Source organism: Topomyia yanbarensis, chromosome 2 (genome assembly GCF_030247195.1).
Source record: "Topomyia yanbarensis strain Yona2022 chromosome 2, ASM3024719v1, whole genome shotgun sequence".
Classification (NCBI taxonomy): domain Eukaryota; kingdom Metazoa; phylum Arthropoda; class Insecta; order Diptera; family Culicidae; genus Topomyia; species Topomyia yanbarensis.
Genome location: NC_080671.1, coordinates 279,882,250 through 279,905,184, shown reverse-complemented (window position 1 = coordinate 279,905,184; position 22,935 = coordinate 279,882,250). Strand labels below are relative to the sequence as shown.

Genomic DNA, 22,935 nt, shown 5'->3' with positions numbered 1-22,935 from the left:
TAATTAGAATTCAGCAAGCCTAATTAGTTTTCACCAAACTAAAGATAAAGGTTGCTACAATTACATGTTCATCTGCATTGGTTCAACAATAGCACCATATCTGGTAAATCTCCCCGCTTCCAGCTTCTGATGTCATGTCCAAATTGATGATTTCTTTAACATGCGTCTAATGGGAATCACCAGTAGAAGCAAACTGAAGAAGTCACTAATTCTCTAAATAATAAAATTTGGCATAATGCTTAATTGTTCGCTAATATTGAAAAATCATAAGTAACTCCATTTGTACTAATTTTTTTTATTATTTGCTTTTATGAAATTATTCTACTTGCATTCTAAAATAACATTTAAACGTCAAAATTCAGTAACATTCGGTTTAAATTGATTATTCAACAAAAATACAATGCTAGCATACAATTGTACTTTTTAGTACACTAATCCATAAGAATTTTGAAATAATTCACCAATACGCATAATACATTGCATTTCGTGAACAATACACAAATACGTTTTTAATGCGCTAATACGTAAGAATTGTGAAAGAAATAATCAATACTCATCAATACACAAAATACATGTCATTTCGTGAAAAATACACAAATACGTCTCTCAATACGTTAGCCTGAATCGAAAATACTAGAGTGAGTCGCCCCTCGAGTCATTGTTAGTACGGTAAGTGTAAAAAACTTATTTTTCCAGTTTAAGCTAAGTATGCACCTCTTGCGAAATGAAATTTCCTATACAAAACCTATGCATAAAAACCTATTTTAATCCACCTAGCGGTGCAATTGTGCCTTTCTCAATCATGAATCACGAGAATGTGTGCGTTGTTTATATTCATTAAAAACTTTTAAATGCCTATATTACATTTTATTATTGTACATCACATGACAACTATATACAGGAAAATATCATTATTCGAGTTCTAAAATTTTGAAAAAGAAAAAACAGCCACGGTAATATTGAACTGAAAAAAGGTGCGAAATCGGCAAAGTCCCAAAAATTCGATTTTTATAAAAAAAAAATTTTTCGAGATAACATAAAATCTCGACGTTTCATGCATTTTAAAGATGTTTGGTATCAAAAATACGAATTCGATTTCTGAAATTTCATGTGGTCCCCCCTTTGAAAAAAAAAATTGAGTTCCGGCTTATATGGGAATTTCATATGTGACCGGACGGTTTAGTCTATACTTCCGGAACCATATAAGCGATCCGTACGAAATTTTATAGACATCTATGGGGATATTATAGCTATCATTTGGGACTAAGTTTGTGAAAATTGGCCCAACCATTTCCGGGAAACTGATGTGAGTTCGTAAATTTTGAAAGATGGCCGCTTTTCCCGGGCACTTCCGGAACCGTCTATGGTGGTTAATGTAGTCAACGAAAGTTTGGTTGGCCGTCGGTGACCTAGAACAGCAAATTTAAGTTGTTTGAGAGACATTTTAGCGAAATTTTTACCTTTTTTGCTTTCATCGGAGTATCGGTTTGAATCACAATTTGCTATGTGATCGCACGCCACAACCTGTAACTCCGGAACCGGAAGTCGGATCGGGATGAAATTAAATAGCCATTTACGGGGACGCAATACCTTTCATTTGAGGCCAAATTTAGTCGAATCGGTCTAGCCATCTCCGAGAAACCGATGTGACTGTTATTCTGAATTTAGATACTTCCGCCGGGGCTTCCGGAACCGAGGATGGTGGCCAATGTGGCCAAATAGACTTTGAATGGATGTTAGTGACCTAATACTACAAATTGAAGCAGTTGTGGTCATATTTTGGAAAATTTTTCACCTTTATACATTCATTGCAGAATTTATTAAAATCGACATTTTCTGCGTGTTCGTACTTATCACCCTGTAATTCCGGAACCGGAAGTCGGATCCGTTAGAAATTCAATAGCAGCCTATGGGAACGTTGCACCTTTCATTTGAGACTAAGTTTGTCAAAATCGGTTCAGCCATCTCTGAGAAAAATGAGTGACATTTTTGGTCACATACACACACATACACACACATACATACATACACACATACATACACACACAGACATTTGCCGAACTCGACGAACTGAATCGAATGGTATATGTCACTCGGCCCTCCGGGCCTCCGTTAAAAAGTCGGTTTTCAGAGCAATTGCAATACCTTTCTATTGAGAAAGGCAAAAACGTCGCGAAATGCTCGCGAAAAAATTTTTCGTTTCCATTTCGTAAGCGGTACGCAGCTCTCGCGAAAACGATAACGAAAAATGCAGTTAGCCGAGACACGGTTCGACAAACGATAAGTTTCATAATACTTCCGCGAGATAGCGCTGCTTTCTATGCGCTGTCACCAAGGCAAACTTTTTCCTTGCGAAATAATGGTCAATGGTATTATTTCGCACGGAGGCTCGCGAAATTTTGACAGGTTGCATTGAAAAAATATAAAAAAACACAAGATTAGTAATTTTTTGTATTTTTTTTTCATCGCGACCTGTCAATATTTCGTAGTTTTGAGAATCAATATTTTGAATTTGAATGGTAAGTTTTAAAATATTATTGGAATTGTGATTGTTTCTAGTAATTATTATTTACAGCACACCCGAACAAAGCAGCCACAAGAGCAGCATTTTTCGTCAGCAGCCATCTATCTACTTGATAAGTTTTCATCAACAACAACCAGGTGCTACAAATCAGCTCAACTTGACTCAACATCCTGGATCTGGCAATCAGCCAACCAACATTAAATCGATACAACCGTAGCAGTACCAACAACTCCAAATCCAGCAGCTGCCAACAATCTCTCAAAAAAGAACCACAGCAATTACAGCTCAGAACCAACAAAGCAACAAGAGCTTTTTTACGAATAATGGACCCATCGGAAACACTATCGGCACATTCTGTCGTAAAACTTGCCTGCCACTATTCTTACCAGCGGTTACCTTCATGATGTAGAGAAATCAGAGTCAAACACAAACGTCATATTACTGCCTTGGCTCCTACCAGTTCCTTGCATGAAAATATCGCTGCCTCCACAGTGCTCGTGATTCCATCCCAGCAGCAGCTAGCAACCACAATTCCAGTGCTTATCGCCAGCAACATCAGAAAATTAAGATTTCCCCCAGACCATGACCATCATCCGACAGATCGGTTGCAACGTTCAACTGACGGTACAACCTGGCCAGCAACCGCAACTAGTGCAATCGATCCAAGCCAATCAGGGCCAAATGTAGAAGACCATTGGTCAACTGCAAAAAAAAGATACATCAACAGCACCTTCAAACACTGTAGCAGCAGCATACTGTACTGTACCACGCCGCGTGCAGGAGGACTTGTTTTTATTCAGTTGGTGCAGCAAGGTGAGTCATTTTTACTACCTTTTTTAGTTTCGGAAGGATCAGTACCGTGTTCAGTACATTGTAATGTAATACCCTATTCTTCTTTCAAAAGCTCGCGTTCACTCATTCACGGATATTTTTCATCATATTTTTTTCAGATCGAACAGCAACCATAGCGGATACACATCACCGAACACCAGCAACATAATGCCATGGTAACCACCCAGCAGCAGAACACGGCGATAATGGGCCAACAGTAAATACAACATCAAGATCCTCGGAAAGGACTATCTCTTTCGGTATGTGTTTAACAGTAGCTTCTCTCCACCAAGCATTCCTTTGCATATTTAGATGTCCTTGTCAATTTACAGAACAAACATAATGGAAGCATACTCTACACGCGCGACATATTCAATCGGGCCAACCGTGTGACTCGTTTGGCAAAAAGGGCTCATCATCGGTTTCATGGCAGCGAAGTGAGCAGACAAAAGAAGGCGTTTTTTCCGAATGGTCGCTCTGGGCAAAAGTTCAGCCAATTGCAAGGAATAAACCACCGGAGTGACAGTATCCGTGCTGATTCAGGACCTTTTTCCATATATTGTAGCTTTTGAATTTTAATACCCGGTCGAAACGATGGCAAGTGCTGCCGATAACTGGGTCAAAAAGGCGGAAGGAGGATCAGGAAATTTCTGCACTCGGTAAGTGTTTTTTTTTTGTCATAACCAACTAACCTATTTTTAGAGCGATAATTTTTCCATAGGTTTTGAATTTTTCTTTTCAATACAAATAGGTTATCGATCTGAGTATCCCTAAGGATAAGGAACCAGAGCCGACGGCTGACAGCCCAAAGAAAGAGAATGCGGAAAAACCTTCTAGTTCACCGCCAGTAGAACCAGCGATCAAATTACTCCGGTAGAAACGGCTGCACCTGCAGTTTTGTTTTCGGTAGCTACAGAAATTAAGACTTTAGCAGCTCCTGAAGAAAAAAAGCTGCTAGCGAAAATGGAGAAACAGCTTCCTCCACGGAAGATGCAGAGGCATTCAAGTAAGTCGAAATCTGGAGAAAATTTTGATTAGGACATAAGTAACATTGAGAGCCTCTCTCTGTTTACTTTCTGTTTCGATTATTATGTCTTTATAACACTTTACACTAATTTTCCAGTACATATCGAAAGCCGATAGTTTTTACTAGAATATTAGGCAATGAGTTGAGTACTAAATATTGAAACGACCGAGTAATTAACAGAAGAGAAACACCCCAAAAAGAATCTCATTGTTACTTACGTCCTATTCAAATTTTTCTCCAGAAATATTTAATATCAGCTTTGAAATTATCCATTATTCATCTTTTAGCCCGGCGGATGCAAGTTTGCTAATTAAACTTATTCGCAAAGGTCTAGTAGAATCAAAGCTGGATCTGGGGGTGAAGGATCCTTCTTCGCCGCTATACTTGGTTAAAACTTTCGAAGCTTTGCACATGAATTCGGAACTGCTTCAGGGAGTCTATGCTATGGGTTTCAACGCTCCTTCCAAGATTCAGAAGACGGCTCAACCTACTCTGTTGGCCGATCCACCACAGAACATAATCGCCCAGAGTTGGTCGGGAACAAGAAAAACCACTGCCTTCGTGCTGGCAATGCTCAATCGAGTCAATCCGTTGAAAAACTATCCGCAGGTGATTTGCCTTTCCCCACGTATGAACTGGCAATTCAGAAGGGGAAAGTAGCTGCAAAACGGCAAAGTTTTGTGCGGAAATCGAACTTGGTTAAACCGTTCGCGGTGAGAAGATCGTCAAAGGGGCGAAGCTGACTAATCATATCATCATCGGAAGAGCCGGGCGTTCGACCTTAAGAAGATTGCCATTTTTGTACCGGACGAGGCGGGCGTTATGATCGCTGTTCTTTTTAGCCACGTACGAGCGGGAGGTGATGGGATTCGTCCAGTACATCGTAACCAATCCGATCATGATTCTTCTGGTGCGGGAGCAAGAATCACTCGATAACACCAAACACTACTACGTCAAATGCCGCAACCAGGACGAGAAATATCAAGCAATTTCAAACATGTACGGTGTGATTGTTGGCAGTGTAAAAGTGGGAGTAATATTTATACCTGGCGCCACTGGACAACCTAGTTGTCAGCAGACAGAGAAAGCAAAATGTACCATTCATTCCACTGTAGTAGCATTAGCTTGAATAAACACGTTCACGATTTGCGTCCCGAGTTTCTTTCACATATCACGCGTTGTTCCGAGGTTGTTCCGGTCATTCGGTGTACTGTGCTGCCTGTTGGGTGTTGCCTCTGAGTTTATCTCCAAGAGGTTATGGGCCCAGGTGATGTGAAAGAACTGTTGGTGAAGTTTTAAAATTTGCGAGAATTTTGTTTTTTCTTCCTCTGCCCGAGTGCAATCGAGGTTGGCTGTTTACGGCTCGTAAAAGGCGCGTGTTGTGTAGCTATATTGCAAGTTCACCATTGTATCTTATTCTTTTGGTTGGAGTATGCGTTGCGGTTAACGTTTTTTTTTCACTTGTTTCTGTTCGTTGATAATACGAAAAATTGATGAAAATGAGCGAGAAATATATGTTTGCACGACTCAGTAACCAGAACTACCAAGTATGGAAAACGCGCATCGAAATGCTGCTAAAGCGTGAGGAGCTGTGGAATGCTGTGGCAGGGATAAAACCGGAACCGGTTACAACGGCTTGGACGAAGGCCGATCAGAAGGCTTTGGCGACTATTGTTCTTTATGTCGAGGATAGTCAGTTAAATTTGGTTCGAAATTCTGTATCTGCTCAAGCGGCATGGAATCAACTTAAAGAATTCCATGAAAAGGCGACGATGACGTCACGAGTCTCATTACTACGACGCATTTGCAGCTTGAACATGGATGAAGTAGGTGACATAGAGAAGCATTTGTGTGATCTCGAGGAGCTATTCGACCGACTGGATTGTGCGGGTCAGAAACTAGAGAATCCGTTAAAAATAGCGATGATATATCGCAGTCTTCCTGAATCGTGTAGTAGTTTGGTGACGGCACTGGAAAGCCGGCCGGATGCTGACCAGACTATGGAGCTTGTAAAGCAAAAACTATTCGATGAGCATCAGCGGCGAGTAGAACGTGGTGTAGACACTGGTGAAAAAGCTATGAAAGTTCATAACAGGGGGCCGAAGGAGAAGGTCTGCTATTTTTGTAGAAAACCTGGTCATTTCCGACGGGATTGTCGACTTCTGAAGAAGAAGCAGCAGCAGAGTAACGAAGATTCCGATGATGGCAAGCAGGAGGAGGTGAAAGCGAAGCAGGTTTTGAATAAACAATCTCCGATTTGTTTCACTGCTGGGCACAGTCGGCGCAAAGGCTGTTGGTACATAGACAGCGGGTGTTCACATCACATGACGAACAATAAGGACTTCTTTAGCAAACTGGACGAAAGTTCACGGATCAAGGTGGTATTGGCGGATGGTTCTGTAACTATGTCGGCAGGAGTTGGCGGAGGAGCGACAAAGTGTTTTGATGGCCAAGGAAAAATTATTGATATTCTATTTAAAGATGTGCTCTACGTGCCTAATTTGGATAGTGGATTGTTATCCGTACATAAGCTGACGCAAAAGGGGTTGAGGATAGAGTTTAATGCAGATCGTTGCGATATCGTGAGTGCTACAGGACGTATTGTTGCAGTGGCGGAACTAACGGACAACATGTATGCGCTGAAAGAAGTAAACGGAAAGCTGAACAAGAAAGTTCGACGATCGGAGAGTTGTTTGCACGTGTGGCATGATCGGTTTGAGTCACGAGATCAGACGAAGTTGAATGGCTCAAATAATATCGTAGAGTCAGGATTCGGAAATATTGGTATTGCGCTTCAGGAGGAGCCAAATGAATCGCAAAAGTTTCCAGAAAAACATATGGCGGATATTGAGGAACAAGTGGACGGATTGATCTGTAGAAAATCAGGAGTGTTTCTGAAACGATTTGACGTTGATACCGCGGTAGTGTCGGGCACCGTCGATATAAAAATGGAGAGAGGCGAGACTTGTATTGCAAGCCCCAAACGTTTTCTTAGAGCTGTGACGAATGAAAATTATTTGAAAGCGAAGATGATGATAATGTGTTGTGGCCTATTAATTTTGTTAATAACCATTAGTAGTTTTGGGCAAACTGGAGTCGATTTTACAGAAATCTACATTTTGTTTGCTTGCGTTGTAGGATACAAATACGGTGATGCAGAAATATTTAGCTGCATCGGTCGAGCAATATCAAGTGTAATAGACTTTGTCAGTGTTTATGTAAGTTCCCAGATTGAGGAGAAATATTAAGGAGGAATGTTGGCAGTGTAAAAGTGGGAGTAATATTTATACCTGGCGCCACTGGACAACCTAGTTGTCAGCAGACAGAGAAAGCAAAATGTACCATTCATTCCACTGTAGTAGCATTAGCTTGAATAAACACGTTCACGATTTGCGTCCCGAGTTTCTTTCACATATCACGCGTTGTTCCGAGGTTGTTCCGGTCATTCGGTGTACTGTGCTGCCTGTTGGGTGTTGCCTCTGAGTTTATCTCCAAGAGTGATTACCGTCGGACAAGCGATCATTTTCTGTCATATGATGTATAGGACAGTTGTAAACTCCAAGTAAACTTATTTTCGGCATTAATCGATCGAAACAGGCACGCAAAACGGCCGGTTGGTTGACCGGCAGGATGTCCCAGGATGGTCATTCGGTAGTGGTACTGTCCGGTGATCTAACGGTGGAACAACGGTTGGAACGAACGTTTTGTCCAGGGGTAAGTTCCACCACTTGATTCTGGCTACAGCACCAGGTTACGGAGAGATTCTTTCGTCTTAGGTATCGACGTCGAACAGGTTACCATTGTCGTCAACTTCGACCTGCCGATGGATTAGCAGGGACGAGCCGATTGCGAAACGTATCTACATCGAATTAGACGCACCGGTAGATTCAGTAAGTGTGAGTCATTCTTGTGATCCTATAGATTGTATTTCTTCCCACTTCTTTAACAGAACGGAATCACCATCAACCTAGTGGGTAGTAATCGAAGCATGATGATTTGCAGATCAATCGAAAAACACTTCCGTAAAAAGATTCAGTTGCTAGACGCGGAGAACTCGAACGAAATTGAAAAGATCGCACCGTAAAGTGTTTTCGACCAGCTACTGGTGAAAGGCGTAGGAGCTTTTTTGGGTCATACTTGTTTTGATTCTGAATTTATAATTTTATTATATTTTAATTTTTTTTTTTCTTCCTTGACCTGACATAAGGTATACAAATGTAACCAACAGGGTATCGTAAGCTAATAAATTTACAATTACAATTTATCTCTATCCAGTTCTATCCAAACATTTGAAAAGGGCCTAAGTGCAAAATGTAACAAATTGAAATTTCATGTTTTCCATTAACGAATATCTACCCGAGCACGTACATAACGCAACATTTGATTATGAAGAATTTTGATAGCGATTTTACAACAATTTATAAAAGGGCCTAATTGATTTTTATGACCGAACTGATCATGAAAGGACCTAGCTGATTGAAAAGTACCTAACTAGCAATACACTCGTTTTAAATGGATTATAACATATTATTGTATTATGACTGATTGCAAAAGGCTTATAACATCTTTTCCATAATTTACATACAGGGCCAATCTGATTTTATGATGTTCAGTGGGGTCAACCTGACCATCAATTTAGAATTCAGTTAATTCGTCTAACTTTCGGTGTAATATCAGACTTGAACAGCATTTTTTGTGTGAGGTATTCTGCCGCTAGAAGCAAAACTGTCCCATGTGCTATGGGAATCCCTATACACATGGGACAATTATACTTCTTGCGGCAGTAATACAAGTAGTAGCAATATGCGCAATTCCTTAAACCTCTCTAGTGTTTCATGCAGTAAGAATTACCATGAATTACTTATGGCAATAAATTTGAATTACGATTCTCACAATTGTTATACCAAAAATAGGTTTGTGTCCGTACTGATTATTGGTAGCATTCCCTGAGACTTCCAGAACCTTTAGTAGTAACCATTGTTATCATAATCGATTTTTAACGTCAGCCAGAGTTTAAAGCCTAGGGTTTGGTTCGACCTGAAACCGATTGAGTCGGAGTCGGTTGTTATATTTGCGTTATATTTCCGGATTCCGAAACGTGTTTCGAAAGGTAGTTTCCCCGAGACTTGTGAAAGCGGTAAAGGCGGCCAAGGCAATCAGATTTGCTTCTTAATGGTCAAACGCCGATTTAGAGCTACGATTCGGACAATTACAATAGATTTGGTTTGAGCGAATTTCGATCATTTCCCTGGGTCTTCTAGAACCGGTAGAAGCAGCCAATTTAGATAGAAAATGGCCAGCCAATGATTTAAATTTTCGATTGCAGGAATTGTGCAGTCTAAATTGGTCAGACTGAACTTCCCCGAGACATCCGGAACTGTCACAAATAAGCATTATGATTAATCATGCTCGAAAAATGATTCACGCTGAGTACGTCATTTCCCTGAGAGCTTCATGAATGGCAAAAAGGTTTACAATTGTTACCGATTTCATACACATCCGTGATGAATTAATAAAATACATCTTCTTCTTCTTCTTCTTCTTCTGTGTGCTCATTAAATGTCAAATTTTGACATATGAGCCGTGGGGATGGCACAGCGATTGCTATATAGCCAGTGGTGTTTTTGTTTTTAGTCTCATCGACTTTACTTTCAGCGCGTCGACTGCCTTTCCATTTTTATAGGAGCATTCATGTTTATGAGCCGTTGTGTCAGATTTTTTTGTCTATTTCTCGGAGGAAGGCTATTGCATTGCGGAGTATTGTTATTTTTTTGGTGTTGAAAACTTGATAGATATTGCTGTAGTTGTTTAATGCGTATTTGTGTCTGATTTGCGAGTAATTGATGCAGTGGAAAAGTATGTGTTCTGCGTTTTCAATCGTGTTACATCTTTCGCATATGCAATCTGGTATAATGTTCATTTTGAACAGCCAAAAAGCCGAGTAATCGTGTCCTGCTAGTAGGCGGTTCAGTGTGCGAGTTTCTGTATTGGTGAGCTGTAATCCGGTGTACCAGGGTTTGGCCGGAATCGCATTTTGGATCTGGAAAAATTTGCGTCCTTTCCCGTGTTCTGAAGCTTGTTTGAGGTACCACTGTTGTGCATTTGTATTTCCAAGATGCAGAAAGTAATTCACCACGTCGTGGACAAGCATTTTGTTGTTGCAGATTTGATGTTGTTCTAGAGCTACTTTCGCCAAGTGGTCAGCTATCTCGTTTCCGGTTATTCCAGTGTGTCCCGGGATCCATTGCAAAATGGTTTGAGTTCTGGAAGCCATCGATAATAGACCTTCAATGATCTCGTCCCGATAGTGATCCTTTATGTTTGATTGGATGAACTCCAACCCTGCTTTTGAGTCTGTCATGATAACAGCGTTGGTGATTCCGGAGCGCCATATATACTGAAGGGCGACACAGATGGCCTCCAACTCCGCAGACATGATGCATACGTAGTGTTCGAGTTTTAGGCTGAGGCGGAAGTTTGAGGATCCATCGTATATTCCAATTCCGCAGAACTCCCAGTTTTTGGACGCATCAGTATAGATAATGCGTTTACCTGCATATTTGCCGTGAATTAAGGCGAGAGTTATCTGTTTCAAGGTTTTACTGTTGGTTAATTTCTTTTTCCAGGGGCCGCCCAGTAGTTCGGTCTCGATCTGTACTTCATTCCATTGGGCTCTGCTGGCATGTGAAGGAGATAACTCGCGAAGAGTCGGTGCGTGATCTAGAGCCATCTGTTCGATGAAACTGTACCGATTGTTGTCTTGCTCCTGGTCTTGATCTATTACGATATCAAGTTGTTGTTTGACGGCTGATTCTCGGTGGTAGTGCTTTGCTAGCTGTTTGCCAGCGTTCTGTTCACGACGATACTTGAGTGGGAGTCGACCTGCTATTGCATAAAGAGTGTTGATGGGTGTAGTTTTTGTGCATCCGGTAACCTTTCGTAGGCACTGATTGTTTAGCACGTCAATTCTCTGCAAATTCGATTTGTAGGCGGAGCCATATATTGTTGAACCGTAGTCCAGGCAGCTCTTAAAGAGCGCATTGTAGACCATTCCGAGTGTTTGCGGGTGTGCGCCGTACTGGGTGCCGCTGATGACTTTTATCAAGTTTTGTCGTTCTGTCAGTTTTTGAATGAGATCTCTTAGATGTGCACCATATCGGAGTGATCTGTCTAGGATTAGACCCAGGTACTTGTGAGTTCGAACAATTTCTATGTTTATGTTGTCTATACGAATGTCTATACTGTGCGGACTGTTGATGAAAATCATAGCTTTGGTTTTTTGCAGGTTAATGGATAGGTTTAGTTCCTCCACCTTACCTTTGAATTTTCTTAGGAAAGCCTCTGCTCTAGCCACAATTGTCGCTCTGGAAGCGCCTTCGATGAGGATCGCGAAGTCGTCGGCGTACTGTACAAGTATTACACCTTCGACTTTGATGCTGTGAAGTACTGCAGTATAGACGTTAAATAGAGTAGGTGAACTGACCTCGCCCTGTGGTAAACCTTGACTGACGATGCGGGTGAGTGTTTCACCAGCCACCTGAAGTTGGATTTTTCTGTTCGTTAGGAAGGTGACGAACCAGCTTGTCAGTTCGGGAGGAATATTCAGATTCAATAGTATTTCTTCGAGTTTATCGATTTTTACGCAGTTGAAAGCGTTGGAGAGATCCACGAAAACTACTGCGGCAATTCGATTTTGTCTTTTGATCTGAAAGATCCTATTCGTAACGAACTCGAGGCATGTGGTGGTTGACATTCGCTTTCTAAAACCAAAAGATAGGTCAGGGATGACATTTTTTTCCTCCAGTACGTCTTCAAATTTCTGGAGAATGGCTGAATTTAGCAGTTTCAAAGCACAGTTTACTAGTGAAATCGGTCGAGTGCCATCAATATGTTCGGGATTTTTCCCCGGTTTGCGAATTGCGACAACCTTGATTGTTTTTAGGTCCGTAGGTAGTCTTTGGGTTCTCCAGATTAGATTTAGATCCCTGATTATATTGTCTCTAACTGTTGGTTGTAGCATACCCAGTATTTGGTACGAGATTCCATCTGCTCCTGGCGCTGATGTTTTTGTTCTCCCCTGGACCTTCTTGGCGATGTGGCTCTGCCAGAAATCCACCGAAAGAACGTCGTAGTTAGCTCTGTGAGCTAGAGTGTCTTCTTGGTAAGGTTCAGGCGGAAAATGTTTATCGAGAAATTCGTTTGCTGCTGTGATGTCGACGTGGACCAGGATATTTTCGACTTTTTTTCTGCGACCAGTTAGCTGTTTTAGTTTGTTCCATACGATGTGAACGCGCGTTTGTGGGTCGATGCTTGTCACGAACTTCTGGAAGTTTGCCTTCGATGATTCCTTCTTCTTCCCGACAAAAATCGCTTCCTTCCTTTTGAAGTCCAAAAGCTCCTTCATGCCCCCGGTTTTGTTAAATAGTGATCTAGCTGCTTTCTTGTCTTGCCAGGCTTGCTCGACTTCGTCAGACCACCAGAACTTTGGCGTGTGCTTGTTTTTCTGCTTGCAGAGTTTCAGGACGCTTTTGGTCTCCTTTTGAAGTTCGGCTATAGAGCTTATCTTGCTCCCTTCCATGTTTTTGACATATTTATATACTTTTTTCATATTGGTGAAAAACTGTGACTTCTGACGAGGTTTGATTTGTATGATTGTTTCCAGGGCCATATGGTGACTGCCTACTCCGTAGTCGAGGATGTTCGTGGTCGCGTCGAGCAGTAACGATGGGGATACTAACACAAGATCAATGGCTGAGGGTCTTCTGTTCAGATTCGCAGGAAAGAAAGTAGGCTGTCCGTTGTTCATGATAACTAGATTTTCGTCGTTTACCAAGTCGAGCAGTATTGATCCTTTTCCATCCGTGTGCAGAGGATCCCAGGCGTAGTGGTGAGCGTTGAAATCGCCTCCGATTACAACTTTGCTAAACCCAGACGCTTTGTGAAGAATTTCTTTCATCGCGTGTTCGAATTCGGTAGCAGATATATTCGGTGCTACATACAGAGATATTACTAGAATATCTGTATGAGCAATGTGTCGGCCTACTGCCTGGATTTTTGAGAAATCGGGTAGCGGATATTCTCTGGACTTGATCTTGTTGTTAATTATTATACCTGCACCTCCATATCCATCACTTCTTGATTTCAGAAAAGAGAAAAACCCTGGTATTCTGTACTTCGATTGTTCCAGCTCTAGCTTACTCCAGCATTCTGACACAAGTGCAACATCATATCTCTCTTCAATCAACACTCGCGATAGCTCTTCCTTATGTTTTTCTAAGCTTTGAATGTTTATTTGAAATATTTTTAAGACAGTATCAGACATTTACTCACGGTTTGTATTCTGTTCGGCTCTGCGTTTGCTCCTGCTCCGTGAACGCTCTTTGTGCTTCGAGTCGAGGTTGTTGCTCCGATGTATAGCACCCAATGATTTAGGTACGTTATTCGTTCCGTTGCTGTTCGTAGTTGTTTCAGCACCTAGCTGTTGGTTTATTTCTTGTGATCGTTGCTCTGCTATTTTTTGGGCCCATCTCTCATAGTCTGTGACGTGGAATTTGTTGAAAAGGGCGATTCCGTTTTGTTCACCTGAATTTTTTTTCTTCTTATCTGCATACACTTCGATGGTTTCAACGGGGGTGCCGTCTTCTAGTGGGCGTTTTGTTTTCTTGGGCTTGGGCTTGAACCCGGGTTTTATTGTGTATTCACCAGCCGCCATGGCTGCGTATGATTGCGGTAGTGTTGGGAACTCATCTTCGTTCGCTAGTACATCGTACCGGTTTTGGGTAAAGACGGGATGCTGTTCTTTGGCTTCCATGTAGGTAAGCGTTGTTCGAGCCATGATCGTTTTGATGTTTCGTTGCCGTGTTCGCTCCGGACAGTCCATGTCGGTTGTGTAATGTTCAGTCTTGCAATAGAAGCATTTCGTTGGGTTTGAGCAATCTCTGGTCTCGTCTTCGTGCAGTGCCGAGCAGTTGGAGCATCGTTTCTTCGATCTGCAGTTTTCGGTTCGATGGTTGTATCTCAGACAGTTGAGACACAGAACCGGTCTGTTGATGAAAGGGCGAACTGTATTGATGCAGCAGAACATTCGGACGTCTCTGGGTAGCTGACTTGCGCGGAAGATGATTCCAATCCGGTTAGTTGGTATTTTCCTGCCGTCCTCGAAACGATGTAATCTGTTAATGCTGATGATTGGGTATGGGCTTGTGATGTTTTTCCGAATCTCTTCAATTTCCATGTCCGCCGGGACCCCGGTAACTACACCGGAAACCGAGACGAAACTTCGTGGGATGTACGCTTTGTAGTTGTTTTCCGTCAGCAGTTTATCGTGTTGTAGTTGGTTTGCCGCCTGTAGTGCTCCCAGGTAGACAACAAGTTTGAATTTTCCGAGTGCTCTGATGTTCGTTATACTTTCGCGATACGTCTCTGATGTCGTCATCAGTTTGCCAAAAGATAGCTTGTTTATATGTGCGGTTCCATCCTTGTTGTTTAGCAACTGCACAATTACTCGATAGGGTGCAGGGTCCGACCCGTTGTATTCGTACAGTTGATACACCCTTCCGCCGTCCGGCGGCTTCGCCATTTTGAAAGGTACCTCCGCCTTACGTAGATTATTTCCAAAATCGAAAAGCTAAAGAAAATCCTCTTCTCTCTTAATTTTTCACTTCACCACGTTAATTAGAATTAGAAGACTGTTAATCAGTCTTTTTCAGTGCGAGAGAACACCAATAAAAACCGAAAAATATTTCCACAAGAAAAAACCAGTATGGCGATCGCCGCAGATTTTTCACCCAGAATGATATAATAAAATACATCATTTAAAACATTTAAATGACAACAGAAATATAAAAAAGAAATAAACAAACAACAGCTGATGTCATTTTCCAGTTATCAAAAGCGACATCTAACAGCAAACACACAGACTAGTTTTCGCGAGCAAATGTCAAAATTCCGCACGGAAGAAGGAAAAATATTTCGCGACCTCATTTCGCAAGAGGTGCATACTAAGCTTTAAGCTAAGTATGCACCTCTTGCGAAATGAAATTTCCTATACAAAACCTATGCATAAAAACGTCGCGAAATGCTCGCGAAAAAAATTTCGTTTCCATTTCGTAAGCGGTACGCAGCTCTCGCGAAAACGATAACGAAAAATGCAGTTAGCCGAGACACGGTTCGACAAACGATAAGTTTCATAATACTTCCGCGAGACAGCGCTGCTTTCTATGCGCTGTCACCAAGGCAAACTTTTCCTTGCGAAATAATGGTCAAAGGTATTATTTCGCATGGAGGCTCGCGAAATTTTGACAGGTTGCAATGAAAAAATATAAAAAAAAACGCGATTGGCAATATTTTTGTATTTTTTTCATCGCAACCTGTCAAAATTTCGTAGTTTTAGAGATTGAATATTTTGAATTTGAATGGTAAGTTTAGAAATATTATTGGAAGCGTGATTGTTTCTAGTTTTAAACAATTAAATTTAAATAATTGATATTATTTAGAATCATATAGTTTTAGTGTAAGCTAATTTGAAAATTTTATTCGCTCCTAATGTTATTATCTCTAACCAAAACTACCTTTCCTTGACCTGATGTACAGTGTAAACTAACAGATTTTCGTATGCAATAAAACTACAAATTTACAGCACTCCCGACAAAGCGGCCGCCGGAGCAGTATTTTTTGTCAGTGGCAGAACCAGCAGCCATCGATCCACTTTGGAACAACAACCAGATGCTACAAATTAGCTCAACTAATCTGGTCTCAACATCCTGGCTCTGGCAATCATCCAACCAACATTAAATCGATGCAACCGCAGCAGTACCGACAACTCCAAATCCAGCAGCAGCCAACAACCCCTCAAAAAAGAACCACAGCAATTACAGCTCAAACAAACAACAGGAGTTTACGAATGATGGACACATCGGAAAACATTTTATCGGCACATTCTGCTTAAAACTTTGCCACTATTTTTACCAGCGGTTGCCTTCATAATTTAGAGAAATCAGAGTCAAGCACAAACGTCACATTCCAGCGTTGGTTCCTACGTTCCTGCATGAAAATATCACTGCCTCCACAGTGCTTGTGATTCCATTCCAGCAAGCAATCACTATTCCAGTGCAACATTTCACAGTACGCTGAGCAACCGCCTTCAACCATAAAATAAGGCATCGTTTTTTCCGCAAAGTCGCTCTGGCTAGGGGCAGATCACTCTAAGAATGTATAACAAATTTGGATCAAATTAGAAAAAATGCATTTAATTTCAATTTTTGCATCAGCTTGGCACTCCCTCGCAGAAAAGTTTGTTTAACAAACGTCCTACGCGTAACTTAAGTTGAATTAAATCATGCCACGACAGGAACGTTTTGTTAAAACGTCAATATTTCGCGATGGCGCAGATCCGCCATAATTATGTAGAAGCAAAACGCACATTTGAAAGATTCATGAACGTTTACTACCAACATCTGTGATTGGCGTGTAACGGTTTGTCCGGAATTTCCATTCAAAGTGGATTGTGACAGTTGGCTTTTAGGCCGTAATCATATGTTTGTCGAGATATAGAATATTTTAACCCTTTCATGCCCAACTTTTTTCTAGTGCATGTACGGCTTCAAAACTATTTTCCCTTGTAAACGGTGGGGTCAAGAAATACGAAAAGCCTTTTTCATAAAGATAAGTGCTTTCCTCGCAGTGCTAGAAGCTACTCAATTTTTACCTTCCAATGCTCAATATAATTATCCTAGAATATTTACGATAGTCCAATTGCGTGGAAAACGTAGCCAAAAACAATCTAAATTGATAAGTTTTATCAGTTTTCAATAATATTGCAACGTAACGAAGATATATGATAAATTCATTTTCCGTCGTTAAAGTAAACTGTGCCTGGCAGCACTGCTCCATCGGAATCCAATCGGGGTACTTGCAATAACTTCAGTTCTAGAGCCGATCCTTGTAACTGTATAAACTCAAATGAAAGGCAATAGTCACATTTATTAGCCTTACTTGTTTTTGTGAACAAATCCTGCCTCGAAGAAAAGTTATAGCTGTTTAAAAACGTTGTTGTCCACAAACAACATGGGCATGAATGGGTTAATCAGAACAATTTAAGTTTTGGACACGACTGTAACAAAACAAATATTTTGGCAACATTGGTCGAGTGGGGGTATGTCATTTTCAGCAGGGATTAGCAAAATATAAGAAGAAGCCAGCTGGCGGATCCGATCCTACACTGAGAAAAATCCAAACGTTAATTCTATTTGCTTCAAACCGCTTAAAATTCATATGAAGAAGAAATGCTATTGTTATCATGCGCACACATACCTTCTATGTGTCAACTGTATAAACTATGTATGCACACACGTAAGTTATATGTGCATATTGTTATAGAATGGGGTTTTATGTGCCTAATAGTTATGGAATGTGAATGTAAGATTAATATTTCTTGTAAATACACACATTAGGTTTATGTGCCAGCAAATAGTGTCTATATGCCTCCGTTAATTGCAAAAATCTATGTGTGAAATCAATAGGCATAACGTTTACTTTTTTCTGAGTGTAGGTGTATCCTATTGAGATATCTGACGTTTAAAATACGCACACCGAGATCTCGCATTTTTATACTACCGCCCTCCCCTTAAGCCCATAAGCGGTTTGTTTTCCTCAGCCCGGGGACAACTTGACAGCTCCCATATATTGAGCTCCTAAGCGAATTTTGTGGTGATTTGGTGATGTCATGGCGGCTCGAATGGAACAAAATTTAAAAAAGGCGCATCCCATCTATTATTTTCTATATCTGTAAAAAAATGAACAATTTAAGCATTTCTATCACCAAATTTATTTCGCTCTTCAAATTAGAAACTGTCCATACCTTAACAGAAACATAGATTCCATTTTGGATCTACAAAATCAAAAAAAAAAAAATAAATCGATTTTCAGGAATACAAGAAAATGGCTTTCAAAATCGAGCCACTTCCACTTATATTGAAATTTCCGAAAATCTTCGGGATCGAACCAACATGAAATCCTCCGGTAGACGCCGTTCAATTAGTTTTCTGTCGGGCTGGAACTGAGTAATATGCGAAATGAATTCTGAAGGGATCAATACCAAAACCATCGCAAAATCTTTTGGAAAGAATTATTGCAAAAGTCGAACAAAACTCTGGCAAGAGTCGAACATAATTGTATATTCCTGGCAGTATTCTTCCTAAAACCGGTCACTACCGGTTTGCTGCCAGAATTCTGGTAAAAGCGCACAAATTCTATCCAAAACCAATTTTGCTAACTGTGTAGAAAATCCTACATATTTCGTTTATATTCCCAAACGAAATTCTAGCATTCTTGACGTTCTTAATTAATTTGAAATAAGATGTCATATGTTCACGAATTGTTAGGCTTGGTGATTTACTTTCATTGGCCAAAATGATTTTCATTCATATTTCTTGGGCAAAAAGCACAAATGATTTACCGATTACACACATCACACAACAATAAAACAAAAAAACAACGACTTCCAGTTAAATTTATAATAAGATTTATGTACCTTGCTGACAGTTTCCAGTACAGACACTTTATATAACAGACTAGCGGAGAGAAAAACAGAAAAACTAGCAACCATGGATGTAAACTGGCATCACGGAAGCTCCCATAAGCTTTGCATGGGCTTCCTCTTGCACTCCCCCTACAAAAACCATCATGCTCGTTTGGCTGCACTTTTTGACAGTCCGTTTGGCTGCAATTTTTGACACTTCGCTAGTCTGTTTATAAAGTGTCTGTAGTTTCCAGTTAAGGCTAGTTTACAGTTCGGGAAATGGATCACGGGATTTCGCACAGGATTTGTGTCGGGATTTGATCAGGGAAAATTTCCCGCCGAGATCTCTCCAAACTGTCAAACCAAAAACTCTGCTGCTTCTTAAAAATACAAACAGTATCCAACTTGCAGCAAATTGCAAACCTTCTAAAAAATACTATTTTCCCCGTCGGAAACAATTTATGTTGAATTGTTCCCGGCCGGATTTCTGTGTGGAGAGTTTTAAAATCCCGTGATGTTTCCCGCGGTTGGGTTTACACTTCAGGAAAACTGTCATTTTTGTGTAGACTCAATTCCCGTCACGGGATTTGAAATCCCGAGCTCCATTTAAAATACACAAGGACCCAAATCCCGTGACACGTTTTCCGAACTGTAAACTAGCCTTTAGGGATAAATTTATTCTCAAATAATTTAAAATTGTTTTCTTTATCCACATTTTGGAATACGCTTTTTCTAAATGTTGTTCTTGCTGCATTGACGGCGTTCATAACAGACGTAACGAAACACGCTATTCTCTTGAAACAATTTCGTTTCGTTGTTCGTGGTACTCGTACGGAAAAGGCATACTAGCGCCACCATCAAATTAGTGGTACCTATATGAAACAAGCACTATCTGTCAAGTTGTCCCCGGGCTGGTTTTCCTCCCAATTCGCAGTGCAAATCTCGACAAACATATGATTACGGCCTAAAAGCCAACTGTCAAAATCCACTTTGAATGGAAATTCCGGACAAACCGTTGCACGCCAATCACAGATGTTAGTAGTAAACGAAAAAGAAAAGTTCACTCTTTCATCAACTGTTGTGAACTGTGTTCGACTAATAACGGTTTGTCTGGAATTTCCATTCAAAGTGGATTTTGACAGTTGGCTTTTAGGCCGTAATCATATGTTTGTCGAGAAATGATTTGTTTTTCTCCCAATTTAAACGTCAAAACGACACAACCCACTGAGACGTCCAAAAAATTGTTTCAAAATCGTTCAACACAGGTCCAACGATGGACGTTTGTTGGACGGTTATTTGGACGTTGTCCAAATTGGTCCAACGAACGTCATTCATTGGACGATTTTGAAACCAACCGTTCTTAGAGGGAATACTAACGCAGCGGGATAAGTCTATACCTTAAAGCATTTTCGTTTCGTCATCGGTTATACGCCAGTGTAGCGGACAAAAGAGACAAACTTCAAAGAGAATTGGTCACTGCACAGTGACGTCATGCTCTAAATGTGACAGGTGGTGGTCCTGTTGATTACATTTTGAACTTAGAGATTATTCGTATTCTCAAAATTAAGCATTTAAAATATATTGGGAATCATGTTTTTAGAAGTACAAATGTTCTCATGAGCGCCTTACAATTAAATTGTGCTATTTCCTACTGTGCGAAAATGTATATGAAAGATCTAATTAGTTAGGGTGACCATACGTCCTGGTTTCCCAGGACATGTCCTGGTTTTTCACTGACTGTCCTGGTGTCCTGGGTAGTCGAGGCAAAAGCTTGATTTGTCCTGGTTTTTCTCCTGTAAGCCTAATAACAGGTGTTCAATAAAAATGAAAGTTTTTTCAGTCATGTAGTTGAAAAACAAAAAAAAAGTTCTTCAACGAATTCAGATTTTTTTTATTAAAAACATAATGTTTATTCTTCAAAAAAAGCGTCAATGAATATTGGAGAAGGGGCCCTGGTCAGCCGTACGACGCAACATAGTCGTGATGCTCTCACAAGAGCACTGGACGGCACTGACGTCCTTCTTCCGGTTACAATTCCGGGTCCTGGTGGTAATTCCTTTTATACACTAAAACACTGAGGGAGCCGAAAAAAAACCCAATGGGACGGGACTGGGGCAAGTTAGTCGGGTTTCTTTATTTCGGCACGTACGGTATCTTTTTCTGCTCAGCGTCTTCTTGGTGTAATGGGAAGACGTCTTGTCCGGCCAGAAGACGTACATACCAACCGTATGATGCTCTTTTAAGAACGGCAGAAGAATTTTCTCAAGACACTCCTCCTGGTACACTTGTTGATTGATGGCCAGACCGCTCGGCTTGAACCACGGTTTTGAAATCCCTTTGTCCGATATGGCAATGTACAGCATAACATTTCTTAAATTTATGCTTAAACTTATATTTTACTTAGTTGCTGTCATTTTCTGGAATGTGGGTGTTCGAGAACAGCACGAACGACGTCTCGCGGTAGTTGTTCGTCATCCACCGGCACTGGGATTTCACGATCGCTATCTGCTCGTCCGTGTCATCGGGGGACCGAGTCTTCTTCCGACATATGATATCCTCCATCTTGAGGGCTCGGTGAATCAAGGCCGGCATTACACAAACTCGTTTCGTCCTTGTTGTCGAACAGCTTTTTCAACGCTTCCTTCTTCTTCTTCGTCATTATCTTTGCCGGCGGCCACTACCGGCCTTCCGCTCCACGCTCAGGGATGCCAGGAACTGGTAAACTGTACTCACGGGTACGTTTTCGTCTCGAAAGTGGTCTACCGTTAACTTTTTTCCACGATGGCCAAGTGTTTTGTAAAACCGCACAACACGCTCGCGGAGTACTTGCTGTTTCGACGCCATCTTCGATTGAACTGACAGCACCGAGCGAAAAGAAACATGTCTCCCATTTATAGGGAGTCCAGAGAGCAATTGTCTTGGAGAGAAAAGAATTTACGCTCTTTTCTTTAATTACAGAAAGGTATTGAAATCATTCTCATTTTTTATTGAACACCCGTTATATTTCTAATTATTGAGTTTTCGCTTTATTCATTCTGCTCCAGGGTACGACAAACAAAACTTAATACACTCGAATCTCTCAATTGTACCATCCGATGCCTTTTTTAATCTCTCAATAGTACCTCGTTATTTCTTTTTCCAACTTACTTTTTTACATGGAAATTGAAAAGAGAAAGAGGCGTTCGTATGTATGTACCATATGAATCAGCTGTAGTCTGTTTGCAACAACTGCACTGGGGCAAGTTAGTGATTTCGGGATCCGAAAAATTTTCTTTAGTACCACCTCTAAGAAGACACATCGAAGTTTTGGTGATTCTGCTTCTTCTAGAGTTCTCTTGCAAGTGGCAGTTTTTCGTTTTACTGGAATTTCATAAAAAGAAAAATGGCAAAACAACAATAGCTGTCGTGGAATAACCTTATTGAGCGCTCTCTCGAGCTGGTAATTATGGAACCCCTTTAGGATCAATACCAGTTCCTAATCAGTCTGCTTTTCCAACTCAATCGGATCGGAAGCTATAATCGCGCTGCTTGTTAACAGTGCAGTGAATCAAACGAACGTTTCTACGTACAGTCTGCTGTCTATATGTACCGCGCCAGCAAAGCAATCGAAAAATATCAGTTGTCCCAAGCCAGTGTGAAAAATAATGAATCGTTACTTTCATTGATGCGGTATAGATCGTTTATTTAAAAATGATTGAAACTCAGCAGCAAAATTTGAACAATCTTCGATACAATACAGTGGTCGTTTGTCCAATCTGCCCTTGTGTTCGCGAAGTGGAACAATTTATACCCGTTAGATTGACGATGATAAGACTGGTGTGCGTCTGCAAGATCTATCCCCGCGTACAACCAAAAAATTCACTATTGATGTCGCAGTACGTAGCGGTGAAAGTTTGAAACCTGGAGAAACTTTTTTCCAGTTATATCCAATGGTGTTGGAATCGTGAGAATGCGATTTACGTAACCTATTCCTTCATATATGAACATTCAATACGAAATAGAAGGTGTAAGCAATTCTCAAATGACGCTGTGTAC

At 40.8% G+C, this 22,935-nt stretch overlaps 1 long non-coding RNA gene across 2 annotated transcripts; it reads left to right on the top strand.

Annotated features, from left to right (window-relative positions):
* The first annotated feature begins 1,795 nt into the window (after positions 1-1,795).
* Positions 1,796-5,780, top strand: LOC131678599 (uncharacterized). 2 transcript variants are annotated; one of them, XR_009303682.1, is made up of 6 exons: positions 1,796-2,519; positions 2,576-3,337; positions 3,475-3,615; positions 3,688-4,014; positions 4,107-4,361; positions 4,670-5,780. It is a non-coding gene; the product is annotated as an uncharacterized LOC131678599 (long non-coding RNA). The 2 variants fall into 2 exon arrangements; XR_009303683.1 differs by lacking the exon at positions 1,796-2,519 and having other exon boundaries at positions 3,332-3,402.
* Positions 5,781-22,935: the final 17,155 nt, after the last annotated feature.